The sequence below is a fragment of the Onychostoma macrolepis genome, chromosome 07 (genome assembly GCF_012432095.1).
Source record: "Onychostoma macrolepis isolate SWU-2019 chromosome 07, ASM1243209v1, whole genome shotgun sequence".
In the NCBI taxonomy this organism is placed as follows: Eukaryota; Metazoa; Chordata; class Actinopteri; order Cypriniformes; family Cyprinidae; genus Onychostoma; species Onychostoma macrolepis.
Genome location: NC_081161.1, coordinates 16,273,393 through 16,290,906, shown reverse-complemented (window position 1 = coordinate 16,290,906; position 17,514 = coordinate 16,273,393). Strand labels below are relative to the sequence as shown.

The 17,514-nt window shown below is 36.1% G+C and overlaps 1 long non-coding RNA gene across 1 annotated transcript; it reads right to left on the bottom strand.

Annotated features, from left to right (window-relative positions):
• Positions 1 to 8,134: 8,134 nt before the first annotated feature.
• Positions 8,135 to 10,259, bottom strand: LOC131543408 (uncharacterized). Its single transcript, XR_009271905.1, has 3 exons — positions 10,104 to 10,259; positions 9,832 to 9,899; positions 8,135 to 8,251 (listed from the first exon to the last, which is right to left on the bottom strand). It is a non-coding gene; the product is annotated as an uncharacterized LOC131543408 (long non-coding RNA).
• Positions 10,260 to 17,514: the final 7,255 nt, after the last annotated feature.

Here is a 17,514-nt window from a genome sequence, read left to right as displayed (position 1 = left end):
TGGGTAAATGTATACTGGGATTGAAGCGATGTGGCTTGGTAAACGTTTTATTGTCAGTTTAAAGGCTGATAATGGCTGAATAAAAACAAAAGAATAATGATAAAATAATAATAAGGATTATGTCTCATACCTGGCGGAAGTGTGAAAGGTTCTGTTTCCTTAAACTAGTTTGTCATGCACTTCTTTTTCGACACATTTACAAGTAAATCCTAGTATTTTAAATTTGCGATTAATCATGATTAATCACAGTCCATGACTGTGATTAACGCGATTAAATTTTTTAATCGATTGACAGCACTATTAGAAATATTTATAGAATCTTTTAAAATGTTCTTGACACTAAGAAAAAAATGGTTCTTTTAAAAACTGTTTACTGCAAGGTTCTTTGAGGAACCAAAATTGGTTTTTCTATGGCATCACCTTTATTTTTAAGAGTATAATTATTCTACAAACATTAATTCTGCAATTTAACAATTAGAGACCAATAATAAACCAGACAGGTTTTCAGTATCCACTTGAATGGATATGATTATTTTGTCAGTGTGCACCTAATTTTGTAAATCCCGCAACTGATTTTATTCAATGCAGAGAGGTTTGTTCTCGCAGCATGAGGTATAGATCTCTTGTCAAGCAGTCACATCAGCATCAGTCACCTGCCAACTGTTATTTTGTTTCACACAGCTTCCGTCTGAGTCATGTCACCTCCCTCAATACACTGATTCCTGCCCTTGTATTGGCACAAGCTAAACAATTTTTCGTTTACGAAGAGAACACGGGGCAGGACCTGGGCCATTTGATCAATAGAGGCAAATTTATCACATCAATTCATATGCAAATAAACAGTCTCTGCTTTCTGGCTTCTCTGGGAATAAAGAAGAGGAAAATGGCCCAACAAAGAAACTAAATAAAGAAACATCCACAACTTTAATAGTACTGGCCAAATTGGCAGTTTACACCACAGTTTTACTCTCCTCAGCATCAAATATGCTGTGAGTCTGAGAAATGAAAGCATAGTGTAACTCACTATACTCAAGTGGGCTGTATAGACAAACCATTGCACTGGCAGCGTCAAACCAATTTCAGAAGTTTATAATTTAAGTGGATATTTCAGTTGTTTAGCAGGAAAAAGGAAGGACAGTTTCTTTTCATTTTAAGCCAATGCGTATTGCAAAGACATATTATTCTGCCTGGAACAACTGTGCATCACTCTGACTGCTTCACTACAGGGACTCCAAGCCACTTTCCCTCCAGTTTCTGCTAACCAAGCAGGCAAACTCCTGAATAAAACATTTTCAGGCATCAACTTACAGAATTACCTCCCTGAATGAGAAGAGAATTTTTGCTGTTTCAGTTAGCGAGTTTTTTTTTGGTTTTTTTCCCTTTATCACGTTGAGTTTTGGCAATGAGGCCACGGAGTGTGACAAACATTATACAGGTTTTTACAGAACACCTGTTGTGCTAATGTGACAATACATACACGTGCCAGCTACTCCATATACATGGTCGGGAACCAAACCAACAGATGCCCACTTGTCATGAATATCAAAGTACTTAGTTTGTTTCCAAGAAAACTCTTATTTCAACGAACATTTTGGTAAATTGGTCTTTCTGTTACTAAGTTTCAGATACTTTTTAAAAATGCTTTTCAGCACACAATAAGCAGACTGTGACCTAGATCCAGACCACACAGTAGTTCAATTCATTCTGCTTGTAAATAATAAGAATTTCAGTGACTCTTTCTGCAGGTTGCTATTTAACTAATTTGATTAAAAAATGTATTCATTCAAGAACAAAAGAAGTGGCTGGTTTTATTAGTGAGTGAATCGCTGGATTATTCATTCAACCAATTTGTTCGAAAGCATTGATTTAAAGGGGTCATCGGATGCAAAATTCACTTTACAAGTTGTACACATCCATCCTATAATGATAAAAATCCACCCAGTGTTTTTTGTTAAATCCCCTTTCTCAAATCAGGCTGTTCTGCGATTCCTGTCAGAATGACGTAGTTCTGTAAAGGCCGCTCCCACGATAGTTAATTGACAAGGCCGTCTTACCTTAGACCCGCCCTGAGTGAGCTGTCATCAGTCCGCCATTGTGTTGACTCCGGTGCAGAGGAAGACAAGATGTCTCCGATTAAGCGATTGAGGCGTTTTGTTGTTGGATGTAATAATGAATATAGCAGTCGTCATTTACTCCCGACATCTGAGCCGCTGAAGACGCAGAGGATTAACGTTACTTTCGTTTTTGAAGTGAATGCGCCGATCCCCGATCTGCCTAAATGTGTCTGTCTAAATGCGCACAAAATCATTCATTATCCAGCTTTATCTGCAGAAGAAGTGAGTATAAGGTTTTTTTTTTTTTTTTTTTTTATGAAGCTTTGCAAATCGCCTTTCCTAATAATGTGCTAGTTAGCCAGTTTCGTGGCTGAACTTTAAAGTCTTAAAGAGAGGAGCGGGGAAGAGTATGTTATAGACTTTTCATTAAGACTCTAAAGAATCATATCAACTTGTGGAAAATGGACATCAGAATAAGATAACCCTACTGTGTTGTTCAGATTCTGTTTTGGATTTGTTAAATTATTTGTCTGCATGAGAAAAATACACAAATTAACTGGGAATTTTTGGTCTAATTACTGATTCACAAGTTCACCTGCCTGTCCAATTTAGATTAATAATGTTAAATGTATTTGGTTTGCTGTCCTCAAAGGAAGGGCTTTTTCCTCAGACTCAGTTCACACTCTGTGGAAACCTCATGTAACACAGGACTGAATGATAAGGCTCCTCACAAACTTGTGTTTAGAACTTCATTTCTTCTTTATTGAACTGCTGAATAAAATTAATCACACTCACAATTGATCTGTTGGTCTGAATATAAATATGATTCTGATTTTGTATTGCCTGTGGTCCCCTGAAGCAGAAATCAATGATATAAAATTGATATTTCCCTATAATCATTGAATGTCATTACTGCAGAAAATATTCCTGAAATGCACACTGCTTTTTCATTATAGACATAAAACATAATGACTCCTAAAACATGTGAGATATGATTGTTTTGACCTAAGCTAAGAAAGAAATTTAGAAACTGATCCTCTTGGAAGTTTAACTGAACACTGCTGCTTTAGATCATTAATTCTGAAGACTCGTTGATTAGAGAAGCATAGTCTAATATATTTCCTTCAGGTAGCATCACATTGCTTATTTTTATTCAGCATTACCCTCTTTGTGAAAAACCTCTGTTGCCAACTTGTTGCCCGCTAACATTTGTTTTCTCCAGCTCTCTGTAGCTAACAGTAAGACACCAATTATTTATTCCAGTCTTAGCCAGCTAACTAGCAAATTTCTTTTTCAAGATGTTACAGTTCACTCTAGGGCTGAGGTTTGGATAATTTGGATTAATATTTCTCAGAATGCAAATTCTTGCACACCTCATTCCACAAACTAACTAATTCATATCCATCCTAATTTTCTCCACTAATTTCTTGTAAACAAAAGTATGATTTAGAAATGGAAAAAAAGTTTGAACTGAAGCATACCCTTTAGGTTTTAATTGGCTTTTTAGAAAGAAAATGCTCAATTAGAAAAAAAAAATTATATATATATATATATATATATATATATATATATATTATATATATATATTATTAGCATAAACTTTTTTTCTTTTGTAAAGTGAATGTCAGCTAATTGTAGTATGAATAATGCATGGAAATACAAATTACAAGTTCAGAAATGTAAGAAACAAGCAGTGCATATGAGAATAAATTTACCTAAAATGAACCTTTCATAACCTCAGTGTATTTTCACACCACTATGTCTATAGCTATTTTAGAAAAATCCTGCGGTGTATTTAACAAAAAATGCATATGTGAGTTTCATGCATTGTTTCATTCTGCTTCAGCACAACGTCCCTCCCACTGTCTCCACTTCATAACACACACACACTGACACATCTGTCTTACCTGCTGGTCCCCTATCCCAGTCCTCTTATAGCTCTCATTCAAGTTCTGACAGCCATGGAGCACGTTTACCACATCAGTGGGACTCCAGATCACTAGGGGCTTTGCCAGCACCGCTATCTCCATAAATTACTTGGATCGTGGGGCACGTAAGCAAGCTTGTTAAAACTGCAAATGAAATAAATGGAATTGAGGGGAAATGAGAAAAGGAGAGACAGAGAAAGCAAAAAGAGAGATGGTTTTAGGAAGTGATAGAGTCAATACGAGAAAAGACTTTGAGAGGAGGTTGATGCTGTTACGCCCACATGGGAACGTCTCAAGGAAGAGAACGAGATGCTGGTGGAAAAACGAGAGAGGGAGCTATCAAACATCAAAGCTATTCAAATTGTAAAAGGGATGATTTGCAAATGAACATTTCATGGGTGGGTCCACTGGGATGGATAAAAAGCTCTCGGTCTTCCTGAGGTTATGAAGAGTGGGTGTCATGTCAACAGAAGAGACAAACCCACATGGGGCCCATTTCTTGTTGCTCTTACAGCACAGTTAGACTTTTTTACAATGATTGTTTCTTGATTTTGAGTGGATTTCAGAGTGAATGCTGGCCGATTGTAGGTAAGGATTCATGGAGCAGCATTTTGAAAGCATTGCCACTGCAGGCATTATTTAATAATAATAATAATTCCTTACATTTATATAGCGCATAATTATATATTGTGAGGGGGGGTTCGGTGGTCTCCTCATCCAAGCATGTCCAATTGGTGAACAGTACTTATTTTGGTAATATGTATAAGTGATATAACACATTATATTGCTTGAATTAGTCAATGTTAATGTTCTACTGTGGTCACTGTGGCTGTTATCAGTGGAAGAGAGCTACAGCTATACCTAGTCTCTATCACTTTATCTGTCTTGCTATCCTTTCCAGTGAAATAAATAAAAATACAACTGTGTCCCCAATCCAGATGATATACAGCCTGCACCACTGCAGTTTTGATTTGAAATCCACAGGAGCTACAGATTTACACTAATGTTCAAAAGTTTGAGGTTGGTATTTTTTTAAAGAAGTCTCTTATGCTTATTTATATTTAATTTGACCAAAAATACAGTCAATGGTAATACTGTGAAATATTGCTACAATTTAAAATGATTTACTATTATTATTATTATTACTGTGATAGGAAAGTTGAATTTTCAGCAGGCATTATTCCAGTCTTCAGTATCACGTGACCTTTATGATATACATATAATTTAATGCTCGCTCATATTGTCAGTGTGGAAAACAGTTGTGCTGCTTAATATTTTTGTGGAAACTGATGCACTTTTTTTCTTGGAATGGAAAGTTCATAAGAAAAGCATTTAATTGAAATGTATTCATTCATTTGTAACAACGTGCAAACCTTTATTGTCATTTTTGATCTATTTAATTTATCCTTTCGGAATAAAATTAACAATTTCTTAAAACAATCTTATTCACCTCAACTTTTTAGAGGTATTAAATGTCTAAACAGTTTAATATTGCAAAATAGCCACTCAAAATTCGATTGATGTTATTGTCTTTTAAATGAATTTGGAAATTTTATATAGCAAATTTTAGTCTTTTTTAATTTATTTCAGAATTTTATGAGATTCAGATATACTAAAACACATTCCATACCTCTTTATTGTCCCCATTATTACTTTAAACAAAGTGAAGCACATGACTGACATCAATAAACTGTACGGAAGTATTTCATTAAGTTTTTTTAACAGCAAATAAAAGGTGGTTCTCTAACTTTTAAAGCAATTGTTCAAGGTTCATTTGTAGAATAAAAAAAAATAAAAAATCTAGAAGTCTAAAGCTGCCCCTAACAACATGGAGGCAAAGCGTTACACTCAATCATATAATGGATAAATGTATTTCAGCGCTCAGCAGGGAGAGATGGATTATCTCTGCCCAGAACTACAATTTTAACTATAAAATTGTAACTATACAATGAATTAATAGTCTCTACATTAAACTGTCACTTCATGAAGCCTATTCATTCCCTGCTTCATAAACACCTGCTGTACATGAACAAATGTGCAGACTCCTAATGATATGGGCCTGCTGAGCGATTCACTCGCTCACTCTCTCTCTTTCCGAATCAATATGCCTTTAACCGATGTGTATGAGTCACCAGGCAATAGTTGTCTCTCACTGAAGTCGGCTGGAAATAAGTCAAGAAAGAGCAAGCGTACCAACAAAGAGTTTAACGTGTCATTTTTCATGGTTGCTATTAAGCCAGAGGTCCTGAACTCCAAATTCACAAAAACGCTAAGTTATTCTCAATTGTAAAATTGCGTCCATTTTGACTGCTTAGTGGCTGGCCTCGCTAGATGTCTATTGATTTCTTTTTTTTTTTTACTGTGAATTTATTGTATTTTTTAAATGGATGTATTTTAAGTCTTTGCTTTTAGACTCCTGTTGAAACAGAGCAATGCTATTAACTGAAGAGCCCAGACAAGAGATACAGTTCTCCATGGTAAAATGCTTTGGTTTCGTTCGACAGACTACTAATACCCCTAATGCTGTATAATCCCTGACTAACTGTAGGTAAGGCTCGCTCAGAACATGTCACTGATCACAGACTGGTCAAAACTGTACATCTGGGTGTTAAAGAATCTTAAAAAACAATGTCCACTATCAGTTGATGCCAGAAAACAGGACTTACATAGACTGGCTTGCCAGATATATGAAGCAATTTCAAAAGAGGAGACAAAAAAAGGGGGGAAGGGGAAGAGACAGAGTGAAAAGAGCGAGTTGTATTATAGCATAAATTGAGGGAATCTCTCTCTCTCTTCTTTACTCAGAAGATAAAACTCCAGTCACAGCACTAATCTTTTGGTAATTTACACAAAAACTTTTACCGGCATGTCTCTCATGGCGCGATTAGCAGAGGGATTTATTTTGTATTCGCCGCCACTGGAATTAATATCTAAATCTGGCGGAACCAGTTGTGTCAGTTTGAGCCGATAAAGGGAAATATGTCTCCGCTAGATTGCTTGCTCTCCCTCCCTCCCTCCCTCCCTCTCTCTCTCTCTCACACACACACACACACACATACCCTCTCCCGTTCAATTTCCCCTGTTCATTTTGTTTTTATGTTTTTCCACTGGTATAATGATTTACATTTATTAGACTGTTCATGGCTGTTGTATCTGTCTATGTTTCTTTTAAGGGCTGTATTTTGCGTCAAAGCCTCAGCAAATCTCATTCACAACACCTGTTTGCATCAGTGCCAGTAAATGGCTTTCCTCATTTTTGTTCAGATGTATTGAGGAAAGACACACTTAACTCATGCAGTTAGAATGAGCGCAGATGAGGCTTTCCATTTCAAAAAACTCAATTTTATATATTTTTACAATTCAGTATAGAAGCTTGAGCATTGTATACCTATAAGAAGATCTGGTTTATTGTATTACCTTTCACAGTGCACTATTAGTATGCTATTCCAATAAAATTCTCTTGGCTTAAGTCTGACAAACAAAATATTTGTGTACCATTGGCCAATCATCATGGCACTTTGCGTTTAGGATATAACAATAGCAGCGACAGATCTTTTCTTCCATACATTGACATACAATAAATCTGATCATTGAAAACGGGCAGGGGTTCTGTTTATTGGATGTTGATTGGATGGAGGCAGACCTGAATATGAGATATGTTGTTTCAGTTATATTTTAATGAAAAATGACAAAGTGAAAAAAAAAGAAAAATTAATCATTCATAATATCAATAAAAAGAAAGATTTTTCATTTCATGCCAACTTTAAATATTGTATGTATAATGATGACCAATAAACTGTTTATTAGATTGCCCCTGCAAACCATTCTCTAAGACAGTGCAAGTTTTATGCCTCTTGTATTACTTCAGTGTATTTCTTCTCACATGTATCTCTTCTCTCATTTATTTATGTATCTAAGTAGCTGTGTAGTAAGCATGATAGAGTACAGTCATCCAGACAAAAAAAAAACACTCCGTAGGGCTTGATTTGCACCCTGCTGACTGTAGTATTCTGATATTATATGTAAGTATGATAATTACTTCCCATTGCAATAATTTGTACGGATATTTTCTGGATGAATGCATTTAAAATCCAAATCATGGAGAGCACTTTTTTTCAACAGGTGTCTCGCCAAGGTCGGTTTCCTTTGCTTACCTCAAAGACTTCCCCTCAGTGCTCACGTCCACCAGGAGCCCTCTCATGGTTCCAGCCAGTGCCCTGAATCAGCAGGACGGCTGCTGCTCTCTCTTCCCCATCACTGTGCTCTGAGCTGGGAAAGAGAAACGGGGAGGTGGGCCAACAGCAGGAGGAATCACCCCCGGGGAACAGAGGGAAAAGTGGGTTGCATAATGATAGGCTGGTTGTATAATGATAGGGATGTGTGTGCGAGCCGTTGAATTTCCAAATGTGATACCACGAGTGACCATCGTTGCAGACAAATGACGACATGAATATTTTTTTCAGCCACGTTTATTTGAAATGACTGTATCACTCAGTGGCTTTCATTAAAATCTCATTCCAGCATGCGCATGGGAGAACCTGAACTGAATATCTGGATTTACTTGAGGGAGTACAGCTACATATTCCTGGCATCCTGGGACCTATTTCCATAGACTCCACATCAGCTGCCCTGTACACAATGCTGGACACATCAATGTTTAATGCATCGTAAAAAAAGAAGTTCTACTTTAGTGCACACAACCACAGCAGTGAGAACGGTCTAAGCCGCTTGTGCTTATAGATACAGCATAACAAATTTGCTCACACCTCTGTAAGAACAGCTCAGGAGACTCTATTTACTAACTAAGCACTGACGCCGAAAATGATGTATCTGTGAAACATAGCATTTAGCAGTTATCATTCACTGAGTGTTAGCTTTGTCCCGCCAGTAGAGATTTTTTTTATATATATATATAATCAAGAAAAATGAAAGAGAAAGTGAGATGCAAGAAAGTACTGCCTCCTGGGAATATCAGATCCGCTGAGTCTATTTTTCATTTGAAGTCATATTTAAAAACCTTTTTACAGATTTGCATTTACAGATATCTGGTAGTAGGTAGTAGATATCAGTTTGTTTTAAGATTAAATGTTTGGATTTAATGTGTTATGTTTCAATTTGTTGTATTGCTTTTGTCTATTTTAATTACTGTTATGGTCTGTCTTTATTGTACTATGATGACAATTGTGCCATACTACTTAATTTTAATAATACACAAATACAAAAATATATTTTATATTATATATTTTATATATTAAATATTATTATTGTCGTAATACACTGTATTTGTGATATATTAGATATAATGATGATATTTTGGCTACCTTGTTAATAGATAAAAGACATTTTAGAACAAATCAGTTGGAACAGAATTTGGAGTAAATATGGAAAATAAGTGCAATTTTTAGACATTTTATTTACCATCATTACAATGTATCAATGAACATATCTGTATTAGACTGACTTTATTCTGCATTATACTGGAAAAAGTAATAAAATAGCAATGGAATCAAAAAAATAAATAAAATAAAGGTAAAGAATGTAAAAAAGAGGCCTGTATATGTGGAAAAGAAACCCATTGTCTGTGGGATGACTCAAGCTAAAATGTTCTTTCCTGGACGTGACTACACAAAACATCTTTATGTCCGAGGAATTCTCAGATGGAACGAAGCAGGCAGCTATTTAAATGCTCTTTTCTTTGTGAACGACTAGATTATATGAACCTGCTGCACTTTATCTTTCATTATAACAAATAGAAAAAGAAAAGAATGAGCGTCAAGAAGAGTTAAGAAATGGAAAATGTGTCATAATAACTATGCATGAGGAACAAATCATAATTCAAAAAATGGTACCTTTAAACATTGCAGCAGGTTTGACATCATTAATGGCAAAAGCCATTGGTTCTCCCATGTTGTGTTACCTAGCACAATGACACAAGTTTGAATATGGTACTGCATTTAAGAGATAGAAATGCAATTGTGCTGTCATGATTATCACGGCCAAAAAAAACGGAATAATAATGTTATCAGTATATTCGTCTTTACTACTTTGTGTTTTCACAATAATAATAATAATAATAATAATAATCACAGCCATACCTGTACAAAAGCTCAAAAGAACTTACCGTTAATCGGCACTTCCTGCAGACTGGGTGTCTAACATCCCGCCTTTTTTAATCCAAAAAACTCCCACACTGGCATGCTAACTTTTTTAGATGCAACTGCTTTCTCCTGTCATCTCCTCCAACATGATTTTGTGCAGCAGTAGTAGTGACTGCACACGCTGCCTGCATCTGAATTTGGATACTTTCCTAGTAGGCAAAAAACAGTATGCGAATAGAGCAGTATGTCCAAATTCACAGTATTCATTAAACAGTAAGCAAAAAGTTGTTGAATAACCTACCGCTTGCATCAAGATTCTGGACTGTGCATCTCATGAGGCCACAGGACAAAGACAACATCATGGATGTAATTCACCACATTATATTCATAATATACACATTCATACTACATACACTGTAAAAAAAATTCCGTAAAAATTTACGGTTAAAAAAACGGCAGCTGTGGTTGCCGGAATTCTACCGTAAAAAATACGTTAACAACATAACTGATATGAAAAAACTAAGAAGAAACATAGTTATTTCAAAGAAAAATCATCAAATTCAAACAAAATTTGAATTGCAGGGAATTCTGGTAATGTCAGTTTACGGTTTTTCCCTGTATATTTTACAGGAACTTACCATTAACCATTTAACAGGTTTTTACTGTAGCATTTTCACAGTTTTTTGCCATTAAAATCACGTTCATTTTTTACAGTGTAGAACATACTTTTTAATGTTTGAGAAGTGATTGCCTAATGTTACTTACTGTTATTATTCATTACAAAAGAATTAGCTGTTGAGAGAATATGCAAATTCAGACATAGTCAATGCTTGTTTCCAGAGTTTTGAGGGCAATAACTCAAGAGTCTCCCCCTGCCATTTCAAAGAATAGTACAATGGCGAGCACGACAAGCATTAAAGCCTCATCTGTTTGGGGAGGTGCGTGCGCAGTCAGCGGAGGCTCTAGGTCCAGGCAAAAGTATAAATCAGGCTTTATTAACATATATTCCTTATGTGTAGTAATAACATAACAATATTTCATTTTTCTAAAAATATCACAGTTATCATCACTGCCATTATATTGTTACACCCCTATTTTTAACAAAAATTTAAAGGGAACCTATTATGTCCCTTTTTACAAGATGTAATATTGGTCTTGGGTGTCCCCAGAATGTGTCTGTGGAGTTTCAGCTCAAAATACCCACAAATCATTTATTATAACATCTGGAAAATGTCACTTTTGAGTTTGTCTAAAAAAGAGCTGTTTTGGTGTGTATCACTTTAAATGCAAATGAGCTGCATATTCCCACCTCCTCTTCAGAAGAGGGCATAGTGTACATCTTTGCTTTGCATACCTACAGAAATAAACAGTAGGTAGAAGCAACATGACTAAGAGGTCATGACTAGAGATTAACTATCTCACCAGTGCAGCGCAGATCAATTAAAATACTTCATATGGTTAAAACATTAGCTATGCACTATAACGACATGACATTCACAAAGCAGTCTGGAGTGAAATGAGTTGCGCAGACATAAACATATTTAGTTAGATTTTGAGGCGCATTACCTTGAAAAGTAAAAGTAAGCCACTGTGTCCTCAGTGTTTTAGATGTTGGGAGAAAATGAAGACTCTTATGTTAAATCTTACATCCAAACACAGAACACCGGGATTGCTTACGAGACATTGCTGGCATTACAGCTGCTCGAGTGTGAAGAAAATGGAGGACAGCGTACAACGAAAAACAATTTGCTGAGGGTGAAAGCTATTGCAATGCAGGACTGTCAGTCAGCTCCTGTGGGCAGGGCCTAAACAATGTGATGTCAAATTGCTTAGAGAATCAAAACCCCATGCCTAGTGAGACTGATTTGGTTTAATGGGGATTAAAAAATAAGGAGTGGGTGGATTTTTATCATTGTAGGGTGGTTGTGTTCACACACTGCCAACACACATTTATGTCCAAACACCATGTAAAAGTGGATTTTGCATAATAGGTGCCCTTTAACTCAAAACATTATCATTCTGTTGTATGACTCGCACAGAAGGCTTGGAATATAGCCCACATTTCCTATGGGCCACTTTTATGGTATACTTTTTATGGTGCGGTGTCATTTTGACCGAAGAAAGACTAGAAAGACAGTTTAGAAAGAAATTTAGGTAAACTGTTACTTCAGTAAAGTGACTGCAAATACAGTAATTAGTGATTTGAGTAGATTTTACTTTTTTTTTTTTTTTGAGTATTCCCAAAACTGTATTGTTTTCAGGTGAGAGAAATGGGAAATGAGACATTTTTACAGTTTCCGTTAATATCTTTTTTATTATACTTACTTATTATTATTTATGCATATTGTTACTCCCTCACTCACTCACTAACTCATTCATTCAAATTATGAAAGTCAGACTGATCTTCACCTTGACTCCCCAGGGAGCTGCTCAGTATTTCTGTGGTATCAGCATCTGCATCTCTACTGTCATACTAATATTTTATTTGACTATAAATGTAACTTAAGAAGCGCCATCATCAGCAGAGCTCATCAGCACAAAGCCACCTCATCATCGCTGCCGAAACCTTCCTCTGATTTCACATAACCTTCACTTGAAAATATCTGTTACACGGTTTACAAGGTGTCTGTGCTGTTAGTGAATGTCCTCTATAAGCCGTATCTGGAGCGGGTTTCCCTGAAGGTCCATCAACGATCATGTTTTATTCAGCCTGAACAGCTGAGGGAATAGTTAAGCTAGCTGTCTATTTTACATCAAGAATCAATGAGCATTACTGAGGGCTGCCGTCCTTCCCACCTTTCTCTTTCTGACAAATAGCAACGAACAGAAATCATCTCACTCATACGTGCACAAGCGTTTCCCCACACATTTGGCAAACACACAAAAGGAAGTCCTAACCCTGTGTGTCCGTGTGTGGGAGAACAAGGGAATCAAAGCAACAGAGTCCATCTGGTGGAAGGTAAATCCACCTGAAACAAACAAATACAGACAAACACAACATGTGTCTTCTTTCCATTCATGTTCCTCTGATGAAAGTAGGCTAGTTGTTCTAGCAGAGACATTCACACCAAAATGGTCAAACTGATACTGATATTTGTGTGTTCATCTAAAGAAAGCAAAGTCAAGAAACCATAATGCCAACACACAAAGACGATAATTCTTCATCTGCATACATATTCACACACATGCTGTGACATACAACCCATCATTTTGCTGCAGCGTTCTCTATATCTTATCTGCGAAGAACAATGGAAGTGTGTTTGCTGCACCAGCAGGATCAAGCTGGACTTTGCTGCCTGTAACCTTCATACTATGGTACAACACAGACCCCTACTGGATAGATAAAGGTACAACGATCTGGTTTTGTTGAGATTACATTTTTTTTTTAAAACCCCATAAGCGTCTGTATATGACAACCTGCTCGATTGGGTTTTCTTAGTGTATGAGCTATACTGTATTTATTTTACCTCATAACCTCACATTTTACCCCACTGCAAATCTTTTGAGGGTCAGATTAATATCTAGACCTGAAAACACTCATACCTCAATCCTTGCATTTCCTACACCTCAAAATATTAGCGTTCGTGCCCTTAGTTGATTATTTTTCACACAAATTTGCATTCGTTCATTAATATGCACATATTATCTAAATTAAACATGAGCTCCCTGCTGCTTGCTCTCCTTCCGCCGATTTCCGACTCCCTCATTAACATGGAGTTCAGCTAAATGGACAGAATGATTCTCAACCTCCTCCTTTTCCCCTCCATTTAAGAAAATCTCTTTCCTCTCTCTGTGCCCTGAGGTTTTATCGCTTTCCCCTTCTCTTTTCTTCTCTCTCTCTCTTTCTCTGCCCGCAGGTCCCTTCAGTAGATTAAGTTCAGCGTGGCTGTGAGACAGAGCGTTGCTGATTCAGCCATATTCTTCCAAATGACCCAAATCCTCTCTTGCACACTGGAAGAACCTCATTCGCTCGCAGATGACTCTCTCGCTTGCTCAACCTCTTTCACCTTCTGTTATTCCCCTGCTCTTCTGATCTTAGTACTTAAAGCAGTATACATTTCTCTCTCTCTGCTGCTATTCACTGTCAGTACTCCTCCTACAAGGCAAACATTAATAATAACAGACATTTAATAGACTTTATGCATAATTATAACAGTAATTTCTAATAGAGAAGCTCATCACTCAGGACGTGGAGAGATCATGTGCAAAACAAACAAAAATTTAGTACAAATTATGATATGCTTCCTTCCACATTTATACCACTGATCTATAATAGAGGTTTATATAGCATACTGTAATGACGCATTCTGTCACAAGTGCCATTTCTCTATAAAAAAAATTTTGACTTCTGTTGTCAGAAAAAATGGGAATGCAAAAATAATCTCTGCTATAGTCTTCTATGTACACTTCGGTTTGAGGTCAGTAAAATTGTAATACTTTTAATGCTTTTATTAAGCAAGGAAGCATTAAATATATCAAAAGTGAAAGTAAATACATTTAGAATGCTACACTCTCAGAAATAAAGGTACAAAAGCTGTCACTGGGGCGGTACCTTTTCAAAAGATACATGTTTGTACCTAAAGGGCCCATTTTGATTCCTTAAAGGTACATATTAGTACTTTTTTATTTATAAAAAATATTACCAACTACAGACTTTTGAAGGGTGGTGTACTTCAAAGTTTACCCTCCAAACCCAGAAATCATGAAAGTGTTCATTGTTTGGGATTTGGGTCAAATGAACTGAGGTGATAGATTCCCAATATGAAGTGCTTGGCATGACTACTAATGATTGACAATGTTACTCAAAATCAGGGCTGTGTGATTGTGGTTGATTTTTTGTTGATATTTTGTTTTTGAAGTATTCAGCCATAAGTATACATCAATACTGCTTCCTTTTGCTTCTATGAGTGATGTTCCCGTCCAAATTGGACTTCATTAAACCAACACAAACACAGCTGAAATCCACTACTGTCATTCCCCTGCTGTGCTCGGGAGAGCTGCTCTTAACTTTCATTCAGCCATATTGGAATTGCCAACCCACTGCTGGCACCATGGGGTAGACCAAAACCCATAAACAATGCTGGCCTCATAAGCGTCAAAGATCATTGGTTTATGACAAACTACTTGCATGCGGACTCTGAGCAAACCACGGGTAGCCAAACAAAAGAACATCCAGCGTTTGGCCCCTCTGCTCATTGGCCTCCGAATTTGTATTGACTACTTGTGAATGTAAGCGGGACGCCGAGAGCTTTGGGTCATGGACTGTAAACATGGATGAGCCCACCATGACTTCAAGACAGTTTTAAAAGTTTACTTTTCTCAATGAGCCATTCTATCCACCGAGTAATGATTGTTTTCATCGTCTGCTTGAAAGTGCATTGTGTCTGCTTTTGGGGAGTTGACTTTGAATATGTGGATATTCGTATTAAAGGAATAGTTTAAAATGACAATTTTGTCATTATTTACTCACCCTTTTCAGTCTTCCATGAAAGACAAAAGGAGAATTTTGAACAATGTACTAATGCAGTGAATGGAGGCTGTAGATTTCAAACTTCAAAAAGGATAAAGTGATAAAGGATAAAAGTGCTTTATATGACTCATGTCCTGTTTCCAAAATCCACTGAAGCCAAAAAATGCCACTGTGTGAGAAAATACATTCTTTTCCAGTGAACTTTTACCTCAAAAACTATTGTGACCATAGGGGTGTGTGATATATCGTCTACGATAATATCGTAATTGTTGTTTAAACAACATGCAATTTGACATTATCGAGTATAGTGCAAAAATCAAACAAAAACACACCCAGAGACTGCATGCATACACTATAAGATGTAGGTTAGACTACTGCGAGCACATTTAGAGTTCATGCTTGATCACTGCCTCATTTCGTCTATTAAAATACATTTAGAATTCCCCAAAATTCAGGATAAGGGGCAAATATGTTTTTTTATATTTGTATCAAGTTAATATCACACAAATAGAACAGTTTTTTCTCCATATATCATTGCAAATGTTATACTGATTTTTCATATTAACTTACATTTTAGACAAAAGTTCCTGTTTTTGCTCTATTTCGTCAATGAAAATAGTTTCAAACAAAGCTACAGCAGAACTGTTTTGCGTCTCTGAGAAACGGTGTTTCGTTACATCAATCATCCCTTTGAACGAATCGGTTGTTTGAATGACTCAATGACTCACTCATGCAGTGATTTGCCAACAACTACAGGCAATTTTAGGTTCATGTTTTAAGTATGTTTTTTTTTTTTTTACTAAAATCTTTTGAACTACCACTATTGAACATTTTCTTTTAAAACATCATATTTATGCATTATTTATTATATTGTTATTTATTCATATTATTTATGCATTTTACCACTTCTGCACTGCAAACACAAATTTTGTTGATACTGAATTCATTTGATTAGTAACAGCCCTATAGTGTCTTACTATTTAAATGTACTGATTAAAAAATTAAGAATTTGACACAAAACATGATGCATACATTTAATTAGGTTAGAAAGAAACTGGCCTTATAAAGTTAAAAATCTATTTAAACGTATTGGAAAAGTTCATTTCTGTTACTCCTGCAAACTAATCATCGCACAGAATATGAAGAATATCAAAAGCTTTGGGAGTCAGCTGTCCACGGCAGTCCTAAACCTGCCAAAATACCAGCACAATAACATGCTCAGCAAAACATTATCTAACTTTCCTTATTGACAAAATTCCAGAAAATATTTTGGTAACACTTTATTTCGATAGTCCACTTTAGACATTCTACTAACAGTAAGTAGCTTTGCAACTACATGTCAACTAGCAGTTATTACAGTATTAGTAGACTGTCTGTTTAATATCTTCTAACACTTTATTTTGATGGGTCCACAACATACAACATACTGACTATTAGAAACTTTGCAAGTATATGTCAACTTATTCTGCTAACCCTAAACCTACCCTAACAGTCTACTCTGAGAGTTAGTACAAAATTAGTTTGGGAAAATAGAGCATTATAAGTACATTGGAAGATGGAAGTGCACTTATTTTCACCTGGATAAGCAGTATCTTATTCAAATCTCTTTTGTGTTCCACAGAAGAAATAGTCATATGGGTTTCTGAACAACATGGAGGTGAGTAACTGATGGCAGAATTGTAATTTTAGGGTGAGCCATATGTTAAAAACTATTTTAAATCAAGCTGCTTCAGTTCTTTTCCTGTGCTCTCCTTGTCAAAGAAGTCCATTCTTTTGTCTGTTTGATTTTTTAATAGATTTTCCCCCTGTTCGTTCATTAAAAAAAATAAAATATAATTTTTGGAGACATCGCTTTCCCCTTCCAAATATTACCCTCACCCTTCACATCCAGTATGGTTATTAAAAGAAGAAAAAAAATCACCTCAGAGACAATGGTTCTGTACTCCAGCCCTTTTTTCTCTGTT